General features: G+C 38.2%; 1 protein-coding gene across 1 annotated transcript in view; it reads left to right on the forward strand.

Annotated features, from left to right (window-relative positions):
- The window catches only part of SV2A (synaptic vesicle glycoprotein 2A), a 1331300-nt gene that overhangs the window by 514266 nt on the left and 793636 nt on the right, over window positions 1-23398 (forward strand). The window lies entirely within an intron of this gene.

Genomic DNA, 23398 nt, shown 5'->3' on the forward strand with positions numbered 1-23398 from the left:
AGCAAGCTACTACAAGATAGAGCAAAATCCTTAAAAGGTAAGACACCGCTGATCACTATAAGTAAAAAGCTAAGAGCTCTCATAAAATCATCCAAAGCTAATTTTGAGAGAAAAATAGCTAAGGACTCAGAAGACAATCATAAGGCATTCTTTAGCTATGTTAGAAACCTGGGAGGAAACTCCCAGATATGCTCAGAATTAGTTCAAAATGATGTGAAATTTACTGATCCTACAGACATTGCCAACATACTGGCTGACAGCTTCAGTGCAAACTCCCCCCCCCAAAAGGAGAGATATCTATACCAAATGATTGTAGCCCCCAAACATCTCTAACGCCCAGGTGAGAACTGCTCTCTCCAAGGCAAAAAACACAGCATCCATGGGACCTGATGGTGTCCCCGGCTGTGTGCTCCACGAACTCAACGAGGAATTAAACCCACAGTTAGGAAAGCTGTTTAATCTTAGTCTCACCTCCGGATACGTACCCAGGGAGTGGCGCACAGCGACTGTGGTCCCACTTCACAAAGGCGGTGCCTCCACCGACCCTGGAAATTACCATCCCATTAGCTTGACAAGCCTTATCTGCAAAGCCGTGGAGAGGATCATAATGGATCTCATAAATAAAGACATAGGGAATTTGCAGACTTTGGATCCAACCCAGTTTGGCTTTGTCAAAGGCAGATCATGCCTTTTAAACTTGGCTGACTTTTTCGAAACAGTCACCAAGGCCATTGATGAGGGAAAGGCAGTCCATACAGCCTACCTCAACCTGGCGAAGGCCTTCGATACAATACCCCACTCGGGTATCATTGAAAACGCATCAGCTTAAATGTAAACCCATACATCACAAGATGGGTTGCAAACTGGCTGAGTGACAGAACCCACAGGGTCAGAGTTGCTGACGCCATGTCAGACTCAAAGCCTGTCACAAGTGGTGTCCCACAGGGCTCAGTCCTGGGCCCACTCTTGTTTGGCATCTACTTTTCTGAAGTACAAGCAAACACAGGAGGGTTATGGCTGACAAAGTTTGCAGATGACTGCAAACTGGGCGCCTGGTCGAAAACACATCTGACACAGATATCCTTCAGAAGGGTCTCACAGAAATGGATAACTGGTGCCAGAGCCATGGCCTAAAGTTAAATGCCAAGAAATGCATAGTCATACCCTTCGGGAGAAACAAGGTTACCCCTAGCTACCATATAGGTGGCAATCCACTTAGCACAGAAGAAGTTATCAGGGACCTGGGGACCCAGGTTGACAGTAGCCTTTCATTCGACACTCATATTGCTAAAGTAGTTAGGAAGACCTTCTACATTGCCCACCTTATCATGAAGGGATTCACATCTAGATCAAGGGAGGTCATAGTCTCCCTATACTCATCACTCATCAGACCAATGATTGAGTACAATGCCCCATTCGGAATGTATCTGACCCGTCACTTGCAGCAGCTGGAGAGGCCACAAAAGTTCCTCACCAAAAGGATAAAGGGTCTCAAAAATCTGTCTTATGCTGCCCGACTGAAAGAACTCCAGCTCTATTCAGTTGCTTACCGCTTGCTCAGAGGTGACCTGTGCCTGACATACAAGGCCATGTCAAACCCAGATTTGATGAACATGCTTCACCTCAAAAATCTAGATCCCTCAGAGCCACAAGGGCAGGAGACTTAAACCTCGACACAGTTATTAATAGGACATGCTGGAGGGATAGATTCATCACCCAAAGACTCCCTATGCTGTGGAACAAAATCCCGGTATATGTGAGGCAGAGCACCTCGCTGGCCTTGTTCAAGAGGAATCTTGACCAATGGATGGGAGATCGCAGATATACCCCAGGGATTACATCAGTGTCACTGCTCGACAGAGGCACAGCAAAATAATGGGCATAGTTTCTCCAAACTAAAGGGGTGGCGTAAGCCACAAAACTATGGGCTAGGCTTGTAAATGCCCTCGGGCAGATAGCCTGGTATGAACCTATGAACCTATGAACAATACCCATATTTATGGGTAAATGATCAAAGGAAGTATTTAGGAGTATGGGGTAAAAAAGATTCTGTTATGACAACTAAGGATATATGGGAAGAGACTTAGAAGAAGATAATACCAAAACTGAGAATCTGGAAGCTCTTGCTTATGGATATGGATAGCAAGATACAAGCAGTAAAATGTTCTTAGTCCGTTTAGTTTTATACACAGCTCAGCTATATTTTTATCAACCAGAGGAGAAGTTGTGAATAATACTTAATACATAATTGAAGAATTTTATTTGGGAGGGGAAGAGGGCAAGATTCATGTGAGATAAGCTGATCCTTACAATAGAACAAGGTTGTTTAGGATTACTTGATTTGAAGGGAGATTTTAAAGTTACACAAATAAAGCTCTTATACATAAAACACAAGCAGAAAGCTACATTTCAAAGTGGAAAGGGATAATGATGAATTAGGGAGGAAATTGAAGAAATAAGGGGAGAGAGAGTGAGAGTTTGGATGCAGCTCCTTAAGGAGAATAGCAACAGTTATACAGAATATTGTATTCATAAAGTAGCAGAAAGCATGCTTAGAACTAAGCCAACACAGGATTGGAAAAAAGAAGATTCTGCTGCTAGGGATGAGTGCAATTAGGAGTATAAAGAATAAGCACGGAAACTGTAAGAGGAACCAAGATATTGGGAGCAAATGACTAGAGACGGAAAGGTAATAGAATGAGAAAACACCAAGAAGACATTTGGACTGCAGGATAGAGACTGCCTTCCCTATTAGGGATTGATATCAGAGTATAGGCAAAGAGAAAGGGATAGAGGAATCCTAAGGGAAAAAAAACCTGTACTGGTTGAGTTTTTAGTTGAATTTAGAACATAAGCAGCTGTTTAAAATGGGATAATCAGTACAGTATATAAAATATTGAACAATATCTATAGGAATCAAATGGCGGAGGTCAGAAAAGGTTTAAAAGAGAGATTACGTAATCAGTTCACAAAGAAACAATGGGTGGACATATGCATAGCTCCCAAATATGTAATAAAGTCTAGAGAATTTAGGATTTTGCTTCAAAGTGTTTGCATAGGTACTTTTAAACCCAAAGCAGACTGCAAAGAATTTTTCATCAGGTAGATGGCAAATGTTGGAGGTATGATGTGGAAGAAAGAGGTACCTGTAAGCACATGCTCTTGGAGTGTAGTGAGTTGTCAGACTTTAAATACTCCATACAGAGTACTCTGTCAGCAGTGCTGAATAAGCAAATGAGTGTATCTAAGGAAGTTACTTTTTTGAGCTGGGATACAGGATCTGAATTGTCTAGATATAGTAAGGCCATGTTAAATTTAATCCTGGTGGTTGCCAAAAGAGTACTTACTAGAAAATGGAAATCAAAATCCAAACCAACTATACCTGAAGTAAGGAATATTTTAACTGAGATAAAACAAGCGCAGGAGTAATTTGCATAGAAAAAATAGAAATTGTACAGAAAAATGTTTCGGAGGAGGATTGAGGTTTCAGAAAAAGCAGGAATTTGACAATTTATATAATATTGGATTGATTATATTTTATGGAAGAAACATATGTGATATATAATGTCTGTAAATGTGAACTTGTTAATATGGTTTGTTTACTTTTATATAAATGTAAGTTTGCCTATGTCACAAGTGATAATTCAGTAAAGGGGTTTTAAAAAAATATCACAAACTACAGAGGATGTTCCACAGTTCCATTGCTGAACAAAGAATCGCCTTTGAATCCACCAGAACAGAATATATCCAGCATAAGTATAAACTGGCACCATAACTATGCATGCAACTTATATCTGTGCAACTAAATCTGAGAATAAATAATATCCATGGCCATACCTTGTGCAGATGGTTGTGGCAGTTTGATACCTTATGTACCTGTAATACCCTAAGTTAGACATGTTTCATGACGTTTAGAGTGACAAAAAGGTAAGGAGGACTTGCAGCTATAGATACAATGAGTTAAGGTTGCATACCTGGGGCATCCACACTTGAGACTTTCTGGAATTTGTCTAGTTCTACCTCAACATCCACAATGTGGGACTGTGTGGAGATGGTACTGCCATTACGTCAGGCCAGAAACTCCTCCATCTCTATAAGAGTTGGTTTGGTCAACAGACCACCATCTGCTGCCCTGTGTTCCTGTGCTACAGCTTCTGCTTTACGGGTGGCAGCACATATCCATGGCCGTTTGCCGGACAATGTATTAGATACAGTTCTGACCATCCAGAGCATTAACAGTGCCAACAATGTGTTTTTTTATAGAAAGAACACCTGGAGAAAGTATTCTCAAATATTGAAATAATTTATTGCATTTTACATAAATATTTATATTGAGAAACCGTTACAGTCATGATGTTGCTTTTTATTTTATACATAATACCCTTATAAATCTGCTCTTGTGAGTTATAGATCTGCATTATTTGTGTTTAGCGTGGCAAGTACCAGAATTTTACCTTTTGTTGTGACACAAGTGTTGAAATCCCAGTCACTTAGCCCATGTTGTTTTAGATTGTCATAAAGAGCTTTAACTAGGTTAGCAGTTGTGATTTAACTATATATAGATGAAGCTGCAGCTGGGACATCAGTGTGTATTCCAACCTCTCGTTTTGAGCTTTTTTTAAAGTTGTCTCAGGTTCCAACTTTCTGTTACCTAAAAAGTTAGGTTTGTGAGTGTTTCTGCCATTTCACAGAGCTAATCGAAGAAAGGACACTGAGCAAACTCAGATCTATAATATATAACATTAAATATCCTATTTTTTTTTTTGCTTATTTTTTCGAGTTATTTATAGCACTTTGTCTACTGCATAATTTTCTAGCTAGTTTCATTGTGTGTGAGGTATTAACTGGAAATTGTCCACTTTTATTAAGCATTTGTTTGGGTTGTTTGATTCTGATCTACTGCTAAGGAGAGTGTCATATAACTTGTTTGCAGTTAAAAGCTTTCTCTAGAGGCTCCGTTATCTGTTTAAAACTTTCATTTAAAGGATCACTGCTGCTTTTCTGCTGTGAGAAACATTACTGCAGTTTGTTTCCCACCTCCCTCTGTATTTGTATGCTGTTCTTATAGTTGGTGGCTTTGCAGTTGCCCGCCCCTACTGTAAATTTGATCTGGGACACTCATCCCAGTCTAGTGTTATTACCTCATTCTACCTATTCCAGGGGGAACATTTGAGAAGGCCAACCCAGTTAGCTTCTGTTCCTCCTTTCTCTCTTTCCACTTAAAAAAAAAATTCTAAGCTTGTTTCCTGCCTTTTCTGTGGTAGTCTAGTCTGGATACAGATTTGGTGTGTCCAGGACGGTTTGTGGGCTTCTGAGCCCCCAAGCCTTTCTGTGTTGGAGGGAAGCCTTCTAGCTTAATTTTGTTTCTTAGAACTAGCCAGTTTCTTAGTTTCAGCACTCAAGTCTGTTTCTCTGAGCTCAGCACTTGTTCAGTACTTGTTGTAAACAATAAATAAGCTACAAATTACTACAGCACTCAACTGTCGTCACTTGTCTAGAGGAAAACAGTTTCTAGTACTTAACAAATAAGCACCTATCCAGGCATGTCTAAGGGTCAGCTCCTGGTGTTTTCAACTGTCTACATGATGAATCTGGGCATCTTGGGGCAATTGCCTCATGTACACAGACAACCCTCTCCTCCTACCACCCAACACTACAACCTGTGAGAGATGCATTTATATAGCCAAACTGGAAGCAAAGCTCTCTTCACCCAAGACTGGACTAGACAGTCAAGAGGTGAAGGTAATCACTTGCAGCACACCACACTCATCACATAGTCCCTCAAAACCTGCACTACCAAACACAAACATAGAAACACAAAACACAGACCTACATTCGCAGGGGGCTCATAGTAAAAACCTGCCCAAGCAACAGCGACCTCCAGAGCAGAAACACAAGCAACCTCCACCACCCCAACACAACCCAAATGACACATAGCCCACAAACTCAGTGTGCCACACAACCACAGCCCATAAGGCATAACAATGTACTCAACACTCTAGTCATAGGTGACTCTATAGTCAGGCACACTGATATTCCACTCACCAGTCTAAACAAGGAGAAAGTTACTGTCAGCTGCCTGTCGGGTGCCAGGATCCGCCACATAACGCATGCACTCAGGTCACTCCACAACAAGTACAAATATGACTCTGTCAATGTCCATGTTGGTGTGAATGACCTGAGATGTACCTCCCTGGACTACATGAAAAGGGACATGGAGGAGCTGTCCAATCCTGTAGCCCAGGCAGGTGCCCTGAGTAGCATCCTGCCATCACCCAGAATGATACTACAGTACAAGGACAAAATGATTGACTTCAGCAACTGGCTAAGCTTCTGGTGTCATTCTAAGGGGATCCAGTATCTGTCTGCCTGGGATGACATGATCGACAACCCATGATGCTTTGCCAGAGATGGCTTGCACCTGTCACCCCTGGGATTACGGATACTGGCTTAGGCTCTAGCCACCCCTATAGTGCCTTTTTTAGGCAAGGTTCAAATGACAATTTCACCACCGTAACAGGTACAAGCAAGCAGAATCTGAGGGTATTGCTACTCAATGCTAGAAGTCTAAATCTCAAAATGCGCTCACTTGAGGCACTCCTTAAAATGGAGAACATTGATATCTGTGCATTGACTGAGACCTGGTTCAAGGCTCCAGAGAGCACCCCTGCACTACCAGGCTATAACTCAGACCACACTTTTCGGCCATGTAACCTGGACCAAAATACCAAAGGCAGAGGTGTGTCCATATTCATTAAGGATATCCACACCTCCAGGCTAGTTGCTCAGTATAATGCATACAAGACTATCCAAGTGCAACTAACTCTGGGCAAGACCGCAATCCAAATTGTAGCTTGCTACAGATCCCCCACCATGCCCAAGGATTCCCACTCCTCATTTCTTGATACACTGGAAAATATCAGGGTACAACCTAACACCCTAAAAATGAGCGATTTCAACTACCCCACCATTAACTGGGAAAGCTACTCATGTACCAACTCTTGTACTCAATGTTTTCTGTAATTCATAAATTCCAATGCCTTGGATCAATTTATCCATATCCCCACCAGGGGCAGCAATATCCTAGACCTGGTTATTACCAACATAGGCAACTGGTGCTCCACACCAGAGGTCAATTCCTCGTTGGTCAGATCCGACCACAAGCTAATCACCCTAGACATCCACATCCCTCCCCCACCCCCCATTAGGGAAACCACCGTAAAAAATTCTCGAAAGCCAACTTCATGCTTCTTAAGACAGAAGTGGCAAACTTCACGACACCCATGCTGACGGACAATAGAGGTATGACTGCTGAATCCTACACAAATGCACTTTATAAGCACTTACACGAGTGCATGGATCATGCAATCCCTAACAGAACCACGATGCTAGCCTTCAAAAAAAGGAAGCCAATCTGGTGGTCCCCTGCCATAAACAAACTCTACAACAGAAGAAAGAAACTGTTGCAAAAAAGAGTAAAATCCCATGATTGGAGGAACTCCCTGGTCAGCCTCAGTAAGAAGCTGAGATCCCTCATAAAATCCTCCAAAGCTAGTTATGAAAACAAAATCGCCACTGACTCTAAAGACAACCACAAGCATTCTTTAGCTATGTCAAGAATCTCAATGACAACACTCAGATCTGCTCTGAGTTACAACACAATGGCACTAAATATTCAGAACCAACTGATATTGCCATAATCCTGGCAGATAGGTTCAGTGCTAACTTTACCCCCTTCTCATCCCCTAAAGGGCCCACCTCTATACCGGACAAATGCAAAGTGCCTGTAATCACGGCTGCACAGGTAAAAAACACACTCTCCAAAGCCAAGAACACAGCATCCATGGGACCTAACAACATCCCAGGCTGTGTTCTACATGAACTACAGAATGAACTGGCACCCCACCTAAGTACCATGTTCAGTCATAGCCTCACCTCAGGCTATGTGCCCACTGAATGGCGCACAGCGACGGTTATCCCACTCCGCAAAGGGGGAGCCACCACAGACCCCAAAAACTACCGCCCCATTAGCCTGATCAGCCTGATCTGCAAGGCTATGGAATGTATCATTGTGGAACTTATAAACAATGACATTGGTATTCCCCAAACTCTGGACACCACCCAGTTTGGGTTTGTAAAAGGCAAATCATGTCTCCTAAACCTGATAGACTTCTTTGAAGCGGTCACCAAAGCCGTAAATGAGGGTAAGGTGGTTCACACAGCTTATCTAGCTCTCGCCAAGGCTTTCAACACCATCCCCCACTCTGGAATTATAGATAAACTCACTAAACTAGGTATAAGTCCCTATGTCACAAGATGGGTTGCCAACTAACTCACTGACAGAACCCACACTATGAAAGTAGCAGACTCTAACTCCAACTTCAGACCAGTGACAAGTAGAGTACCACAGGGTTCAGTCCAGGGTCCTCTCCTGTTTGGTATCAACTTCTCTGAAGTACAGGCTAACACAGAAGGTCTTTGGCTAATGAAGTTCACAGATGACTGCAAACTAGGAGCCATAATCAAAACTCCAAAAGATGTGAACATCCTACAAAAGGGCCTTGCTGAGACAGATGCCTGGTGTCAAAGCCATGACCTCAAGCTCAATGCCAAAAAGTGCATTGTCATCCCTTTTGGTAAAAACTCTGTACCCATGAACTACCACATAGGTGGTAGTCTACTTAACACCGAAAGTATGATGAGACCTTGGGGCACAGGTGGACAGTAGTCTCTCCTTTGATAATCACATCGCCACAGTAGTCAGGAAATCCTTCTACATGGCATACCTCATCACAAAAAGTTTCTCATCCAGGAAAAAAGAGGTCATTGTTCCCCTCTACTCGTCACTCATTAGACCCATTATAGAGTACAATGCCCCTTTTGGTATGTACCTCACAAGACATCTACAACAACTGAAAAGGCTGCAGAAATACCTCACAAAGAGGATTACTGGCCTCAAACAGATGCCCTACACAGACCATCTAAAAAAACTGCAGCTTTACTCCATCGCATATCACCTACTCAGAGGCGATCTCTGCCTAACAAACAAAGCTATGTCAAACCCAGAGCTTTTGGACATGCTGCACTTAAAGAAATCCCAATCCCCCCGAGCTACATGCTCTAGGGACCTAAACCATGTCACCACAATAAACAGAACATGCTAGAGGGATAGATTCCTGTCCCAGAGACATCCCATACTCTGGAACAAACTACCTATCTGTATCAAACAAAGCTCCTCATTAGCACTCTTCAAGAAAAATCTTGATGATTGGATGGGAGATAGGAAATTCGCCCCTGGGATCACTTCTGTGGCTCTGCTCGACAGTGGCACAGGAAAATAATTTTCTTGGGTTGCGAAAGCCAAGGTACCTTTTGGCTAGGCTTATATAGGCCCTAGGGCCAATAGCTTAGTACCTACCTATGAACCTAAGAGTGAATGTTGGGGGGATCAGAGCAGTTGACATTGCTGGCTCGTCTTCATCATGACTCGGTTATCATCGCTTGAATAAATGATTTGCATTAATACATTTCAGCTGTTTACAAGCCTTGTGAATGTCAGCCTGTACCATATTACCAGAAGCCAATCCCAGACCACCTCTTCTAAAAATTAACTTTCCTTAAAATATGTCCACAAGCCAGGTTACTTACGTATTATCGCAACCAGATTTTTGCGATAATAGCGCTTTCTTTCCAGTGGGTAATTTAAACCAGAAATGTATGCAGAATCACACAGGCAATGTTATCTTTAAAAAAAAACTTTGTTTAGGCAGGAATAACAATGTAATATTTGAAAAATGAATATTTGAAGGTATGCCGTTACCAAAATAATGTCACTCATACTACATTTCCAAGTCCTGTTATATGTTAGGCACGTTCCAAACAGTAAACCAGCGACTGAACAATCCACAAGCATGCTGCCATAAAACATCCACTAAACAGTCCAACAACAGTAAGTAGTATCCAAAGGATAACACCATCTGAATCCAAAAAATAAACCATTATTGTCAATAACTCCAAAAAAATGATTATCGTACTACCACTTAACAGAATAGCATCGTTGTACAAGAACTTTATAAAGTGTGCACATACATATTCGCTTATTTATTCTCCTTAACTTCAGTTCTATTCAACAGTTTGCAACAATAAATCTATCAATTTACGAAAAAGATTTGCAGGTCTCCATGCCTTATTCTCCAAAGAAAGTATTGTACAATTATAAGTAATCCATGTTGCAGTTCAGCAGAAGTTCAACCAAACATTTTCCAGGTGTCCATCTTTCATTTCCTGCAGCACGATAGCAGTGTGACCAACTTTACAGTACGTCGTCCAAGATTCACTTCTCCACATTGATTTACCTTACCAAATGTAAGGACAAACTAAGTCATACCCACCGAAAACATCAAATTCCACCTTAACTAACTCCCACTATCTGTTTTTAGGCAAACAAACGTATTACCGCAACTGCGAAAATCTGGTTGCGATAATACGTACGTACCATAGCCTGATTCATTACAGTAACATAGCCAGATGCAAAGTTTAACAGCACTGTATCTCTTTTAGATCATAAAAGTTTAGAGGTAGTTACTAGGCATGAAGATTGAAGGAACCTACCCCGTTTCCTTATTAATCCACTGCACTGCCTAGTTAGGTGAAGTCACACATTAGGTAAATGGAGCCTGGCTGACTCAAACCATGGACTACAGGAAGGAATTTATTAGTGGTCCATAATCATGATCCTCTGCACTAATTGCAAGACAAGTGTGTCTGTTGCCAAGGACTAGGATTTCAATTTCTCTTTTTTTGTTCAAAGTATGTAAATGCACCAGCAGCCCTCAGCAGAGTCCCTTTGCCTTTTTATACATAAGCTTTGACATAATATCTTTTAAAATTTAGAATATGAGTTTATTTTTCAACAGTGAAATATTAAAAAGTGAAAGGAAAGCAGGAATTTCAGAGGGAAAATTATGGACAGACTGACACTATCACCTTTGTTACATATTTCAGTTAATTTACACATTAAACAAAATCAGTATACACAAGGGAAGTAGACTGCAACATTTACTCAGCAATAATCTTTGTCTTCAGTGTAACATATAAAGTGCATTTCAGACATGTACAAAGCAGAAGTCCAAAAAATATCAGTACCAGTCTTTAGTAAATTATTTATATTTTATGCAAGTATAAACCAAAGTTGAATGCACCACATTAAAGCTGGTTATTTGGGCTATCTATTCATCCAATCAGTATCAGTATTACTATGATTTAGGTCTGCAATAACTATATGCCATGTAGAAGGAGTTGGGAGAGACCTACTTGGAGAGTCTTGTAACACATTTTCTCACCATTTAATAAGCATTTGAACAGCTTGAAATGAGAGTTTGGAATATCCACAAACACTTGTTTCTCGATAACTTCTGTGTGATTGTTAAGAATCATTTGTGTTTAATATCATTTGTTGATATTCAGAGGACTGTATTTGTGATAACATATCTATTTCATACACACACACACACACACACACAATATATATATATATATATATATATATATATATATATATATATATATATATATATATATATATATATATTATACATGGCATGTATACATAGAGTGTCGGTTACTCTGTCAAATTTTTAATTCATCAACAGAGCAAATGCTTCTGAAATGCGAATTTGTGCTCCTTTCGTTGAATGTGTAGGATATGAGAAGAAGAAAGATTGAGTGTTTGCTGGAATGGTAAGTGTGGGTTTGGGATACTAATGACCAAACTTTCTATGTATAGTTTCAGTATTTAGGGTTGGGGTGGGAAGGTTTGTTTGAGCGTCTGCAGGTTGGATTTATAGTAAGAGCTAAGCAACAGGATAGAGTTAATGTTATGTGTGTTCATGTGTTGATGTATGTCGCATGCGTCCAAGCCAGCCTTGCATAGTGGTATTGTTATGTAAAGGGTTTTTCTACAGCAAGGTAGAGGGTTAGGGTTAGGCTTGGTGCTATAAGACATTAGTGGAGTAATGCAGACCCTAACCCTAACATGCCAGTAAACCTAACTCTGCACCTTGCCTTAGAAAAAACATTTCTGCATTATCTCTGAATATGTGTTGGGATTTTGGAGATCAGCTCACAAAAAGGAAACTGTTTGTTACCTTCTTTTTTTATTTTTTTTTTCAGTAGGTTGAGTATTGAAATGTTGGTATTATCACCTGAATTTTAATGCTTGTGCATTTCAGTAAATCAACTTATTCACAATGAGTGCTACAGCTGTTGAAAGAAGGATGATGAAGTGCATCTGTGCAGTAAGGTAAAAGTGTGTTTGGGATTTTAATGATGAATGTTTTGGATACACCGATCGTTTCAGTATTAGGAGTGGGAGAGAGAGTGTGTGTGTGTGTTTGTAGGTTAGGGTTAGATTAAGGGCTAGGAAAGGAGATATAATTAGTATTGTAGCAAAAACAACCACAGAGGTTCCAAACACAGCAAATACGATCTTTGCTTTGTTTTGTTGATTCTTTTATTCTAAAAGTACAAACAGGTAAGCGCTTTCACGGATAACAACCTCCGCTTCATCAGACCATGTTAAACACAATGTAACAGATGACTATTTAAATGTTACAGCAGCCAATCAAGTACAAGTCTAGAAGGAAGGGAAAGGTCAGTGTAATTAAATTACATACAGCCAATCAAGTACAGGTCTAGAAGGAAGGGAAAGGTCAGTACATTTAAATTACATACAGCCAATCAAGTACAAGTCTAGAAGGAAGGGAAAGGTCAGTACATTTAAATTACATACAGCCAATCAAGTGCAAGTCTAGAAGGAAGGGAAAGGTCAGTACAATTAAATTACATACAGCCAATCAAGTACAGGTCTAGAAGGAAGGGAAAGGTCAGTACATTTAAATTACATACAGCCAATCAAGTACAAGTCTAGAAGGAAGGGAAAGGTCAGTGTAATTAAATTACATACAGCCAATCAAGTGCAAGTCTAGAAGGAAGGGAAAGGTCAGTACAATTAAATTACATACAGCCAATCAAGTACAAGTCTAGAAGGAAGGGAAAGGTCAGTGTAATTAAATTACATACAGCCAATCAAGTGCAAGTCTAGAAGGAAGGAAAGGTCAGTACAATTAAATTACATACAGACAATCAAGTACAAGTCTAGAAGGAAGGGAAAGGTCAGTGTAATTAAATTACATACAGACAATCAAGTACAAGTCTAGAAGGAAGGGAAAGGTCAGTGTAATTAAATTACATACAGACAATCAAGTACAAGTCTAGAAGGAAGGGAAAGGTCAGTACAATTAAATTACATACAGACAATCAAGTACAAGTCTAGAAGGAAGGGAAAGGTCAGTACAATTAAATTACATACAGACAATCAAGTACAAGTCTAGAAGGAAGGGAAAGGTCAGTACAATTAAATTACATACAGACAATCAAGTACAAGTCTAGAAGGAAGGGAAAGGTCAGTACAATTAAATTACATACAGACAATCAAGTACAGGTCTAGAAGGAAGGGAAAGGTCAGTACAATTAAATTACATACAGCCAATCAAGTACAGGTCTAGAAGGAAGGGAAAGGTCAGTACAATTAAATTACATACAGCCAATCAAGTACAAGTCTAGAAGGAAGGGAAAGGTCAGTACAATTAAATTACATACAGCCAATCAAGTACAAGTCTAGAAGGAAGGGAAAGGTCAGTACATTTAAATTACATACTGTAGTGCAAATAGACTTGCTTTGTGCTGGCAATTGAAAGCAGCTCACATCCACAATGTTAAACACCATCAAACCATTGCAGCCTTAAAAACAACACATATACATGCATAAAAACAGATTATTATACAAATAAACAGCAGCATTTATTAAAGCAGCAAGTAATAAAATGTCTAAAACATCCTGCTGATTCCTTGCTATATCAGCATGGACAATAATGAAAAAACAAGGCAGTCAATCTGTTTGAGAGTCTAAAGACAGAAGTAGGTGAACTAGTATGACTATTGTATGGTACTAATAAAAACTGCCTGATACTAAATGTATAGTTAACAAAAATGGATAAAATGATGTGTAAACTGTATGACATACATATGTTACCAAATGCACAATTGGGAGATATAAATATAGTCATGGAACATCATGATAAAAAACTGATTTTATCATATTAACAGGGACGGCTAACGATGTTTCAGAACTTTTGCTTTAAGGAAAGGTTTAATTGATATCTTGCTGTTCAAAACCGGGGGTTTGTCAGCTTGTAGCTGAATAATCCATTTTTGTTCTATGGATTCAGTCTTGTTTGATAGATCACCACCTCGAATATTAGCATGCACTAACTCTAAAGCAAAGAACTTGAATGTATGACTGGGGCCTGTCTCATTAACATGCATAGCTAAAGCACTGGATACTTTCACATTTCTAATGTCTCTCAGATGTTTAAGGATCCTGTCCTTGAAAGCCCTGTTTGTCTTGCCTACATAGTAGGAAAAACAAGTGATGTAGAAACAGAAGTATACCAGATTCTTGGTCTGACAATCCACATAGAAACTAGTGTCAATATTGAAACCAAGTTGGGGGTGAAGGAAATGACCCCCAGTGTGTATACATATACAAGCCATACACCTTCTGCAGGTGTAGGTGCCCTTTCTGTCAGACTGGGCATAGCTAGGAGGATTCAATGGTCTATAACAAAGTTGATTTTTGAGAGATTTCTTGTTCCTAAATGTAAAATCAGGCTTATTTACAATCACTCCTTGTAGTTCAGGTATATTTAGAAGAATATCCCAGTTGGCACTGATAGTATCACATACCATGCTGATGTTGCTAGCATAGGTCACAGGCATCCTAAGCTTATTGCCAACATTCATAGGGGTTTGACTCTGATCAACAATTTGTTCAGGAGTCTGTGCAGAGGTAGGGCTATGATTAATACTAAAATAAGGTTTACATCTGCCTTCCCTCTCATTCAAGGCTTCAGGTATTTGGGTTTCAATGACTTCTCTCTTGTATCCTCTGTTTATAAATTCTTCCTTGAGTAGGATGAGTGCCTTTTCTAACTGTGCATACTCATTATGTAGACGCATGATATGGAAAATGTGCCCCCGAAGCACATTTAGTTTGGTATGATTAGGATGCCTGCTATTATTGTGTAGAATGTTATTCCTTCTAACACTTTTCCTATAAACGCTCGTGGACAGTGCTGGACAGCGCACTACAGTGGAAAAAAGTTAATTTCCTAACCTCATACAGTGAGGTTTGAAACGTAGGAGAAAGTGTGCTTGTTAATAGGTGTTGTTATAGGTGGAGAGGATGTTATTTACATATGCATTGTAGTCTTCAATGTTATGAAGCACACTTTCAATGTTCTGAGTTTTCAATGTTTTGGGTTTTCAGTGTTTTGGGATTTAGATGTTTTGGTCTCACTGTTATAAAATTTCAACGTTATGAAGTAGACCTATATATATATATATATATATATATATATATATATATATATATATATATATATATATATATATATATATAGAGGTTTACTATCAAATAGTCGAAAGTCAGAACATAAAGCTATCAAAATGCAGAAACATGTTGTCGAAATTCAGAACAGTAAAGCATTCACATGGTTTAAAATCACAATTTTTTTTTACATTTTCAACCATCTTTGACATTTTATTCGAATCCAAACCTCCACCAAGCCAAACCCAGTGTTTATACACTACTTGCATACCCTATTAACAGAAAATGGTCAGTATGGATCTAAGCTGTGTGAGATTACAAAGTGAAACTATTTATATATATATATATATATATATATATATATATATATATATCGATATAGATTCACGTTATAATCTCGAAATACTGAAATATGGAATTTCAGTATCTCAAGACTTTAAAGCCGAAAAACCAAAACACCGAAACCCGAAAACTGCAAAATTCGAAACATCGAAAGTAAACACACCATACACCACACAACACATACACCAGCCTCCCCACATTAAAACAAACAAACAAACAAACAAACCACAGACAAACACAACAATAGAAATAAATAAACCTACCCTACGTATAAGCAGGGGGGGAAGCCCCAATGCACCCCCATGTGAGGGGCTGCACCCCCAGACCCCTGCTACTTATATATACTAACTCCAAGGTCTCACCAAACAGAAAAAGACAGTAAACTCACCACTACACACTACAGTTCCCCTCACACATCACAAATGTACAAACACCACCACTTTCAACACTTACACACTCATACTCTTACCTACCAACCTTAACCACACCTAAAATGTCAAAACACACTCACATACACTCAAATCCCTACCCAAAACCCATAAAAAAAATATTCACCTACCTTAATCTCCAACCATATCCACATACGAAATGTAAATCATGCAAACAGTACATCCCGCGTCCTGTAGTGCACCACCAAAACTGTGAATTCGACATGTCTGGATTTGCGGTTATTGGGTTTCGCTATTTCGGAAGTTTGGCTTTATAGTCTTGAGATACTGAAATTCGATATTTCAGTATTTCAAGATTATAAAGTGAATTCATATAGATATATATATATATATATATATATATATATATATTATGTATATATATATATATATATATATATATACATATATATATGCATAAGGTTTTATTAAGGAGATATCACTTCTCATTTGGGAAGTCACCATTTCATCACCTATTCTTGATAGCTCCATTTCTTTTGTATAACATAAGCCAATGTTGAGATCAGACTGTCAGGTGTGGAGAACGTATCATTGATCATATTTATACTTGAGAAAGGCATTTCAGCTTAGCCATAAACTGTTACTCTTCAGAACCTTTAAAGGTGGCCAGCATGCTTTGTGAACAGTTAGTAGACAGAAGGAAAGGTTATGATCAAATCTGACTGGAGTATTCTGATACTTAAGGAAAGTAGAAAGGAGCTTAATTAGACGTCAGGGTGATTTCTTTCTTACTGTAATGCAGACAGTGAACTGCAATAATAAAGGCCTCTCCTGCATTACCATTGTGTATATAATGGAGAAATCCATAGACCTCCTCAATACTTAGTGGTATAAAGTCTGGAAAGAGGGAGGGAAGGATGCCAGCTTTGTAAGGATTTAGTAAGAGCTCTTTATTCACTGTTCTCCTGGAGCGTGAAAGTCCTAAAATTATTTCTACTAACTCTTCTTCCTGATCACCCATGGATGACAGCACATGTTCTAGTCCAAAAGCAGTTATGACTGAGCTTCCAACTCTGTTAAATAGCAGACTCTGAATTGCACTGAAAAGAATTTGCATATCACCAACTATAAGAATAAGGTTATGATCTTCAAACTGTGAGACCTCCATGGATGCATGTGGGTGGTCCGGGCCTAATATCATGCCACTCAGCTGACTCAAAGATGGGACATTATGAACATGTGGATTTTTTTGGCTGGGTAATTTTAGTACTGTTTTTGATTGCTGGCTTTAGTTATACAGATGTTCACCCTAAAAATACAAGGGCTAGGCTGCCTAATCTCACCTAATCTATACTATTTATTAATTTATATCAATTAAAAGACTGTCTGAGCTTTGATTTAGAACTGCCAATCCACCAGTCACATGTTTGGAATTCCCAACATCATTATATCTTGATGGGTATTGCTGTTGCTTGCTTTATACTTTGGCACGATGATCTTAAATAACAGCCTTGAAATTTAAATGTATTTGTAAAACTGTCAGGCTGAATGAAGATAAATAATTATACTGTCACTACTTCAGATAATCAGGGACATTGATTTTCAATGTTTTTTCTGTGAAAAATATTGGAAAATTTCAAATTTGTACTACCTGAGTATTGGGAAGATTTTAATGGAATTTGGCATTTAAAGCCATAGCACTGATATACGTGAATTGTGTTTTTTTTGTATAGTTACTATTTCTAATAAAGTCAGTTTGCTTTGCTGAGTGTTCCATATATGTTTTAGATTTGAAAATATATGTAGATATGCTCTTAAAATTATAATGAAATATTGGAACTTGCTGGAAATTACATGTTAAATTTAAAACTCAGGGGTGTAATTCCACATTGCATCTCATGGAAATGGAATTTCATTTCTAGCCGCCATAAATTAGTATCTCAGAAAAAGCTCTATTAACTGAAATATTTCCTGCAAAATGCATGTGAAGCAAATGCTCAACTGTTTTGCAGTTTATTAGCGTTAATGATACATTACAACATTCATTAGCAAACATTAATAAAGTGGGTATACTGTTGTTTGTCCTATGTTCTGCCTCTGCAGGGACTAAGGACAATGTCCCTTATGTGCTCTGAAGCTGCATGGTGTGGGATATCTTAAGTCTGGTTATTTTGGTCCAGAGTCTCTCTGATGTACCATCTCTTTCAAGTAGTTGCTGATGTCTAGAAACTATTTTACTTCTCTTTGTTCATATTTTTGTCAGCATTTTGATTGCTTTCTTGATAGACGAGAACTGTTGCATTGCATTAGAAACCCACCACTCCATTATAGTTAAGTCATAACTTCATTGACCTGCTGAAATGGTGTATCCCCTTGAAAGTTTCAGTTTTGTACCTCTCTTTCTTCCTGTCTTGTTTTTATCACCACTAGATATACCCTCACAGTGTTTACATTCTTATGTTACTGTGTTTTCCACTAGCTAGTAAAAAAAAACCCTCACACCCAGAGGTTGCAGTGAATAACCATTATCCATGTGGGACTAAAACTGTGCCTTCATAATGCAATGGGAAGTCAGTTCTTCATGATATTCTAGAAGCTTCAGAATGCAGCTTTTATAAACTGATAGCTCTTCAGTTAAAGGCTATAGGAAGCTAATTCATTATGAATCCAAATGAGACCTGCCCTGTATATGACAAGATAGTCATGAAGCCAGAGGCAGTTTCTTCTTGGGCTGTTCTCCTGATTTTCTAATCTGACTGAACAATAACAATCTAGGACAAGAAAAAAAAAAAAAAACATGAAGCTGGGTTTTAAGCAGCCAACAGTGTTGATCAGTGAAATCGTCAGATCACTGATCTTCATGAGATTCTACAGTAAAGAAAACGTAAAGTATTGATTCTATACCTAAGAATTATACTATGGTATTGAGGTTGCTGATTTTGATTATGTATTGCACAAATAAGAGAGGTGAAATCCTGTGGGATAGAACTTCTTGCTTTATTAATGCCTGAACTGCCACGGCGTCACGGGCAATCAGTTCTCCGGACACAAAAGATAGATATTTTAATACTTCTCTTCGTTTGCTTTGTGATCAGCAGTAACAGCCTTTCTTTAATGCTTAATAGAAAATTGGAAGCACAGCTGTTTGATTTTAAGTAAAGAGTAGAAGCAACTTCTCCGTAAGACTTCCACCTGCACAGAAATATGTCCAAAATTAACAGTTGGTATTTTGACTTTTGCGTTATTACAATAAGTAATGGCAAGGGCAGTACATTAAAAAACAAATGTTAGTCAGATATTAGGAACAAAAAGCATGTAATAAGAAATGAATTGTGTTATGTCGTTCCATGTTCTAGGGAAAGGGAGGCATGAAGCTGCATGCTGAATATATCATAACACTTTTGATAAGGAGTAATCTCTCACAGCTCATACCTACCGTCATGACATTGAGTTAATGCAATCAGTGATATATAAAAATTGTAATTCTGTAGGGAGGGACAGCTTCACAGTACGTGACATAAACGCATGATTATAGCATGTGAAATGACCTAATGTAGCCTTAGGTTTTAGTTTCCACTGTGAGGCCAGCCTCCCTGTGGAGGACTATGCCTCTTTCAGGGGAGGTCCAGTCAAGTCTAAATATGTTGCATACTTAAAACATTAAATATTATGCATTTATTTTATGTGGGACTACCCTAAATACACAAGGGTTATAGTCAATAAATATGTGTGCTTGCTGCAAATCAATTGCAAAAGAATAACGTGCCAAGGTAAATCTTTAAAACTACAAGTTTGTATGTATGTATGTACACATGGACACATCTGAGTGTGTGTTGAATGTGTTACTTGCATGTGAATTGTATGTGTGTTGTATGTATTGCATGTGAACATGTGAGCGTGTGTGTGTGCGTGTGTGTGTGTGTCTTGCATGGGTATGTGTGTCTGTGTATGTGCATGTCTATGCAAACTCATAATAGAGTACATTCTGTGTTTTGTAGTAGGTCTGCTTATGGACAGGGAAGCAAAATCTGATTTTTATTATGAGAACCAAAGCATGTTTTGATAATTATAGGAGGCTCAGGGACTTTTCTGTGATCTCAGAGAGGCTTACTGTGACAGGCACATTTTAAGAGAAGATAATACAAGACTATGTTGTAGCTGTATGCATGTCCATTTGTGTTTGTGATTATTACACATGCATTTGTGTCAGTTTCTTCATAGGCTGCATATTTGCCTTTGATGTTGACAAAATCAGAGGCCTGTAGGTTCTATCGCAATATTAGGCCCTTGGATTCATGTTCCAGTAATGACACTGGTTTGCAGAATTAGATGTATGTTATTTTTCTGATGTGCCATCCTTTGGAAGAGACATTAAATCAAGGTTCCATCTGCCAGAGTTAGTGTATATTTTGGTATTTATGAAAAGAAAATAATTTTGTTTATGCCCTAATCAAATGTTCTCATGTGAATGAATACCACATCAGGTTTCCCCTGAAAACAGACTATAGCCCTAGTGGGAATAAGAGGCTCACCCATATGTATGACGTTTTGGAAGTTAATATGTATATATAAATTATAAGACAGTACCTCACCAACTCACTACATTGACATACCCTACATCAACTACAAGCAGTCGAAAATTATTAAGTCAAAAAGAAAAAAGAAAGATAATTTTATGCAGGGGGCAAATCCTCGCTGTGCCTCTCCCCCCTCCGCACCAAAACTATGCTTTTTGGAACCCTCACAGAAAATTCACCAAGCACCTAAGTCTTTAACTCTTTGTCCTACACAACCCTTTCTCCTTTCAGACATGAACTCTTTGGCAAGCTGTCCCCATTAACATTAAGGAAATCAACATTTATTCCAAATTTAGAATGCAACCCAAAAAGCACTTCATCCAGGTCAAATGCGTCTGCTTCAACATAGGACATATCACCTAACCTGTCTCCTTTCCAAGTCTCTTCTCCCTTCTCAAGGTTCACTTAAAATTGACTCACCTTGGAAACTAATGTATATATTGAACATCACACTCTGCCTGATTCTACATTGCACTGTGCTTGTTCATTAAAATGTATATACACAGTTTCTTCTATGTAATTAGTCTGTTTATGAAATGTTTTGTATTTCACCAGGGCTAAGCCTGAAATTAATCAATACTGATGAGTGCGCTACCCTGGTAAACAAATAGAAATGCAATACAATACACCTCCCGCTAATTATATACACCAAATCCAAGATCTCAAAACATTGTTCAGATCCCACTCACCACTGTTTAGTGATCCTGCAAAACAAACACTGGCATCCTACAATGAACCAACAGTTTAGCAAAATAATCCTAACAAAACTTTCGATGTAACAAATGAAGAAATGAAGAACCAAACACATGGAACCCATATATGAATGCATATATATATATATATATATATATATATATATATATATATATATATATATATATATATATATATATATATATTTATATACATACACATTCTACTACCTTATTGCAACAACTGTGTCTTGCGATCCTCTAACAAATCTGTTCTTCAAATATCCATATCTAATAACAGTGCCGACGACTCTCTTTCCTCACATGAAATAGCTAAAACATGGAATGAACTCCCGCTAACTATTAGATCCACAATTAATCTTACCAGCTTTAAGAAAATGCTCAAAAACATTTGCTTAGCAATTGGCTTTGCCCATGTTCTTCTTCTGGCCAACTCATAATACTTTTTTTCCCTTTTTTCTATGCTAACACTGCTGCCATAGTACTATCTGCTCACCACCTAACTTCCTAAACTACTTACGCTAACTCCTTACTTCTAACCAGTCATTATTCTACCTAATCTCTTCTCATCCTTCTCTTTATACTCACCTAGTCCCTCAGCAATTACTTTCTACCACACACTTCTTTATCTCTCTTTCTACTTATCCTAGGCCATTTTCATTCACTCCACTCCTTAGGTATATTTAAAGTGAGACACACTAACAACTGCTTTTTCAAAATTTTGCTCAGTTCATTGTTTAATTATTAATACCCATAAAATATCTTGTTTATACTGTAAATATTTTAGTCATTTTTGTAACTCGGTATATACCAATGCTTCCAAGTCTTTGTTTACTTTATATTCATGTAATCTTGCTTTGTTTAAATGTATTGCTTTCTAATTTTACATTGCCCTATTCTCATGTAAATCTGTCTTTTGTACGTAGAGCTTTTCTCCCAAGGCCGCTGCTGAAAATGGGTTAATACCCAGTTGGACTTTCCTGATAAACAAATGTCAAATAAATAATAATACATTTTATATATATATATATATATATATATATAGAGAGAGAGAGAGAGAGAGAGAGAGAGAATGTATGTATGTTCCATTCAACCCATCAACAAGTTGACTTTCAAACTGCAAAAAAGCCAGTATAGCTGGTCAAAAATCAGCTTATCGAATGTGCCAGGTTTTCTACTGTGGAAGATTGCTGTACAGTGGGTATTGGGGAATTTAGCCTTTCCCCACTGTATTACAAGCTTGGAGCTGGTGTATTTATAATTAGCAGGGGCATGGGGGTGCAGGAGGGCTTTCTCCCTCCAAGAAAGTTGATTTTGTTTTTCTTTAGATCTTAGTTATTCAAATGGTTTTGAGTGCATGACAAGCATTTGAAGTTTGGATACTTAAGTGGTCTGTCATCCACGGATTTTATCTCTCTCTCTCTCTGTATATATCTATCTATATATATACATATATATATATATATATATATATATATAGAGAGAGAGAGAGAGAGATTTCTTGCAACCCAGTGGGAGTAACCAGTCAACAAAAAGCAATTGACTGTTTTGTGAAAATATACATTTTCACAGTACACTAGTTTCCAAAGTAAAGGCTATAGTCACTAAAGATAGAGAAAGATTATAATATTATTTTTTGCAGTGTTATTTTGCTTAATAAACTATAGGCAGAAAATATTTGAATGCAAGAAACCTGTGACTCTACCATGGAATTAAGTTAAAGCACTATTTTATCAAATCTAAAAGTAGAGATAACTGAAAACCTTTAAGTCTGTATTTTGTTTTATAGGTTTGTTTAATTTGTACATACGCATAATGTGAGTGTACAACTCGATAGTCACGCAAATAAATGGAATGCAATAAGAACATGTTACTTAATGTAAAACAAGTGAGAATAAAATATATTTATTTATATCTGAATAATCATCT

The sequence above is a fragment of the Protopterus annectens genome, chromosome 8.part0 (assembly GCF_019279795.1).
Source record: "Protopterus annectens isolate FY-2018-M chromosome 8.part0, PAN1.0, whole genome shotgun sequence".
NCBI lineage: Eukaryota > Metazoa > Chordata > Ceratodontiformes > Protopteridae > Protopterus > Protopterus annectens.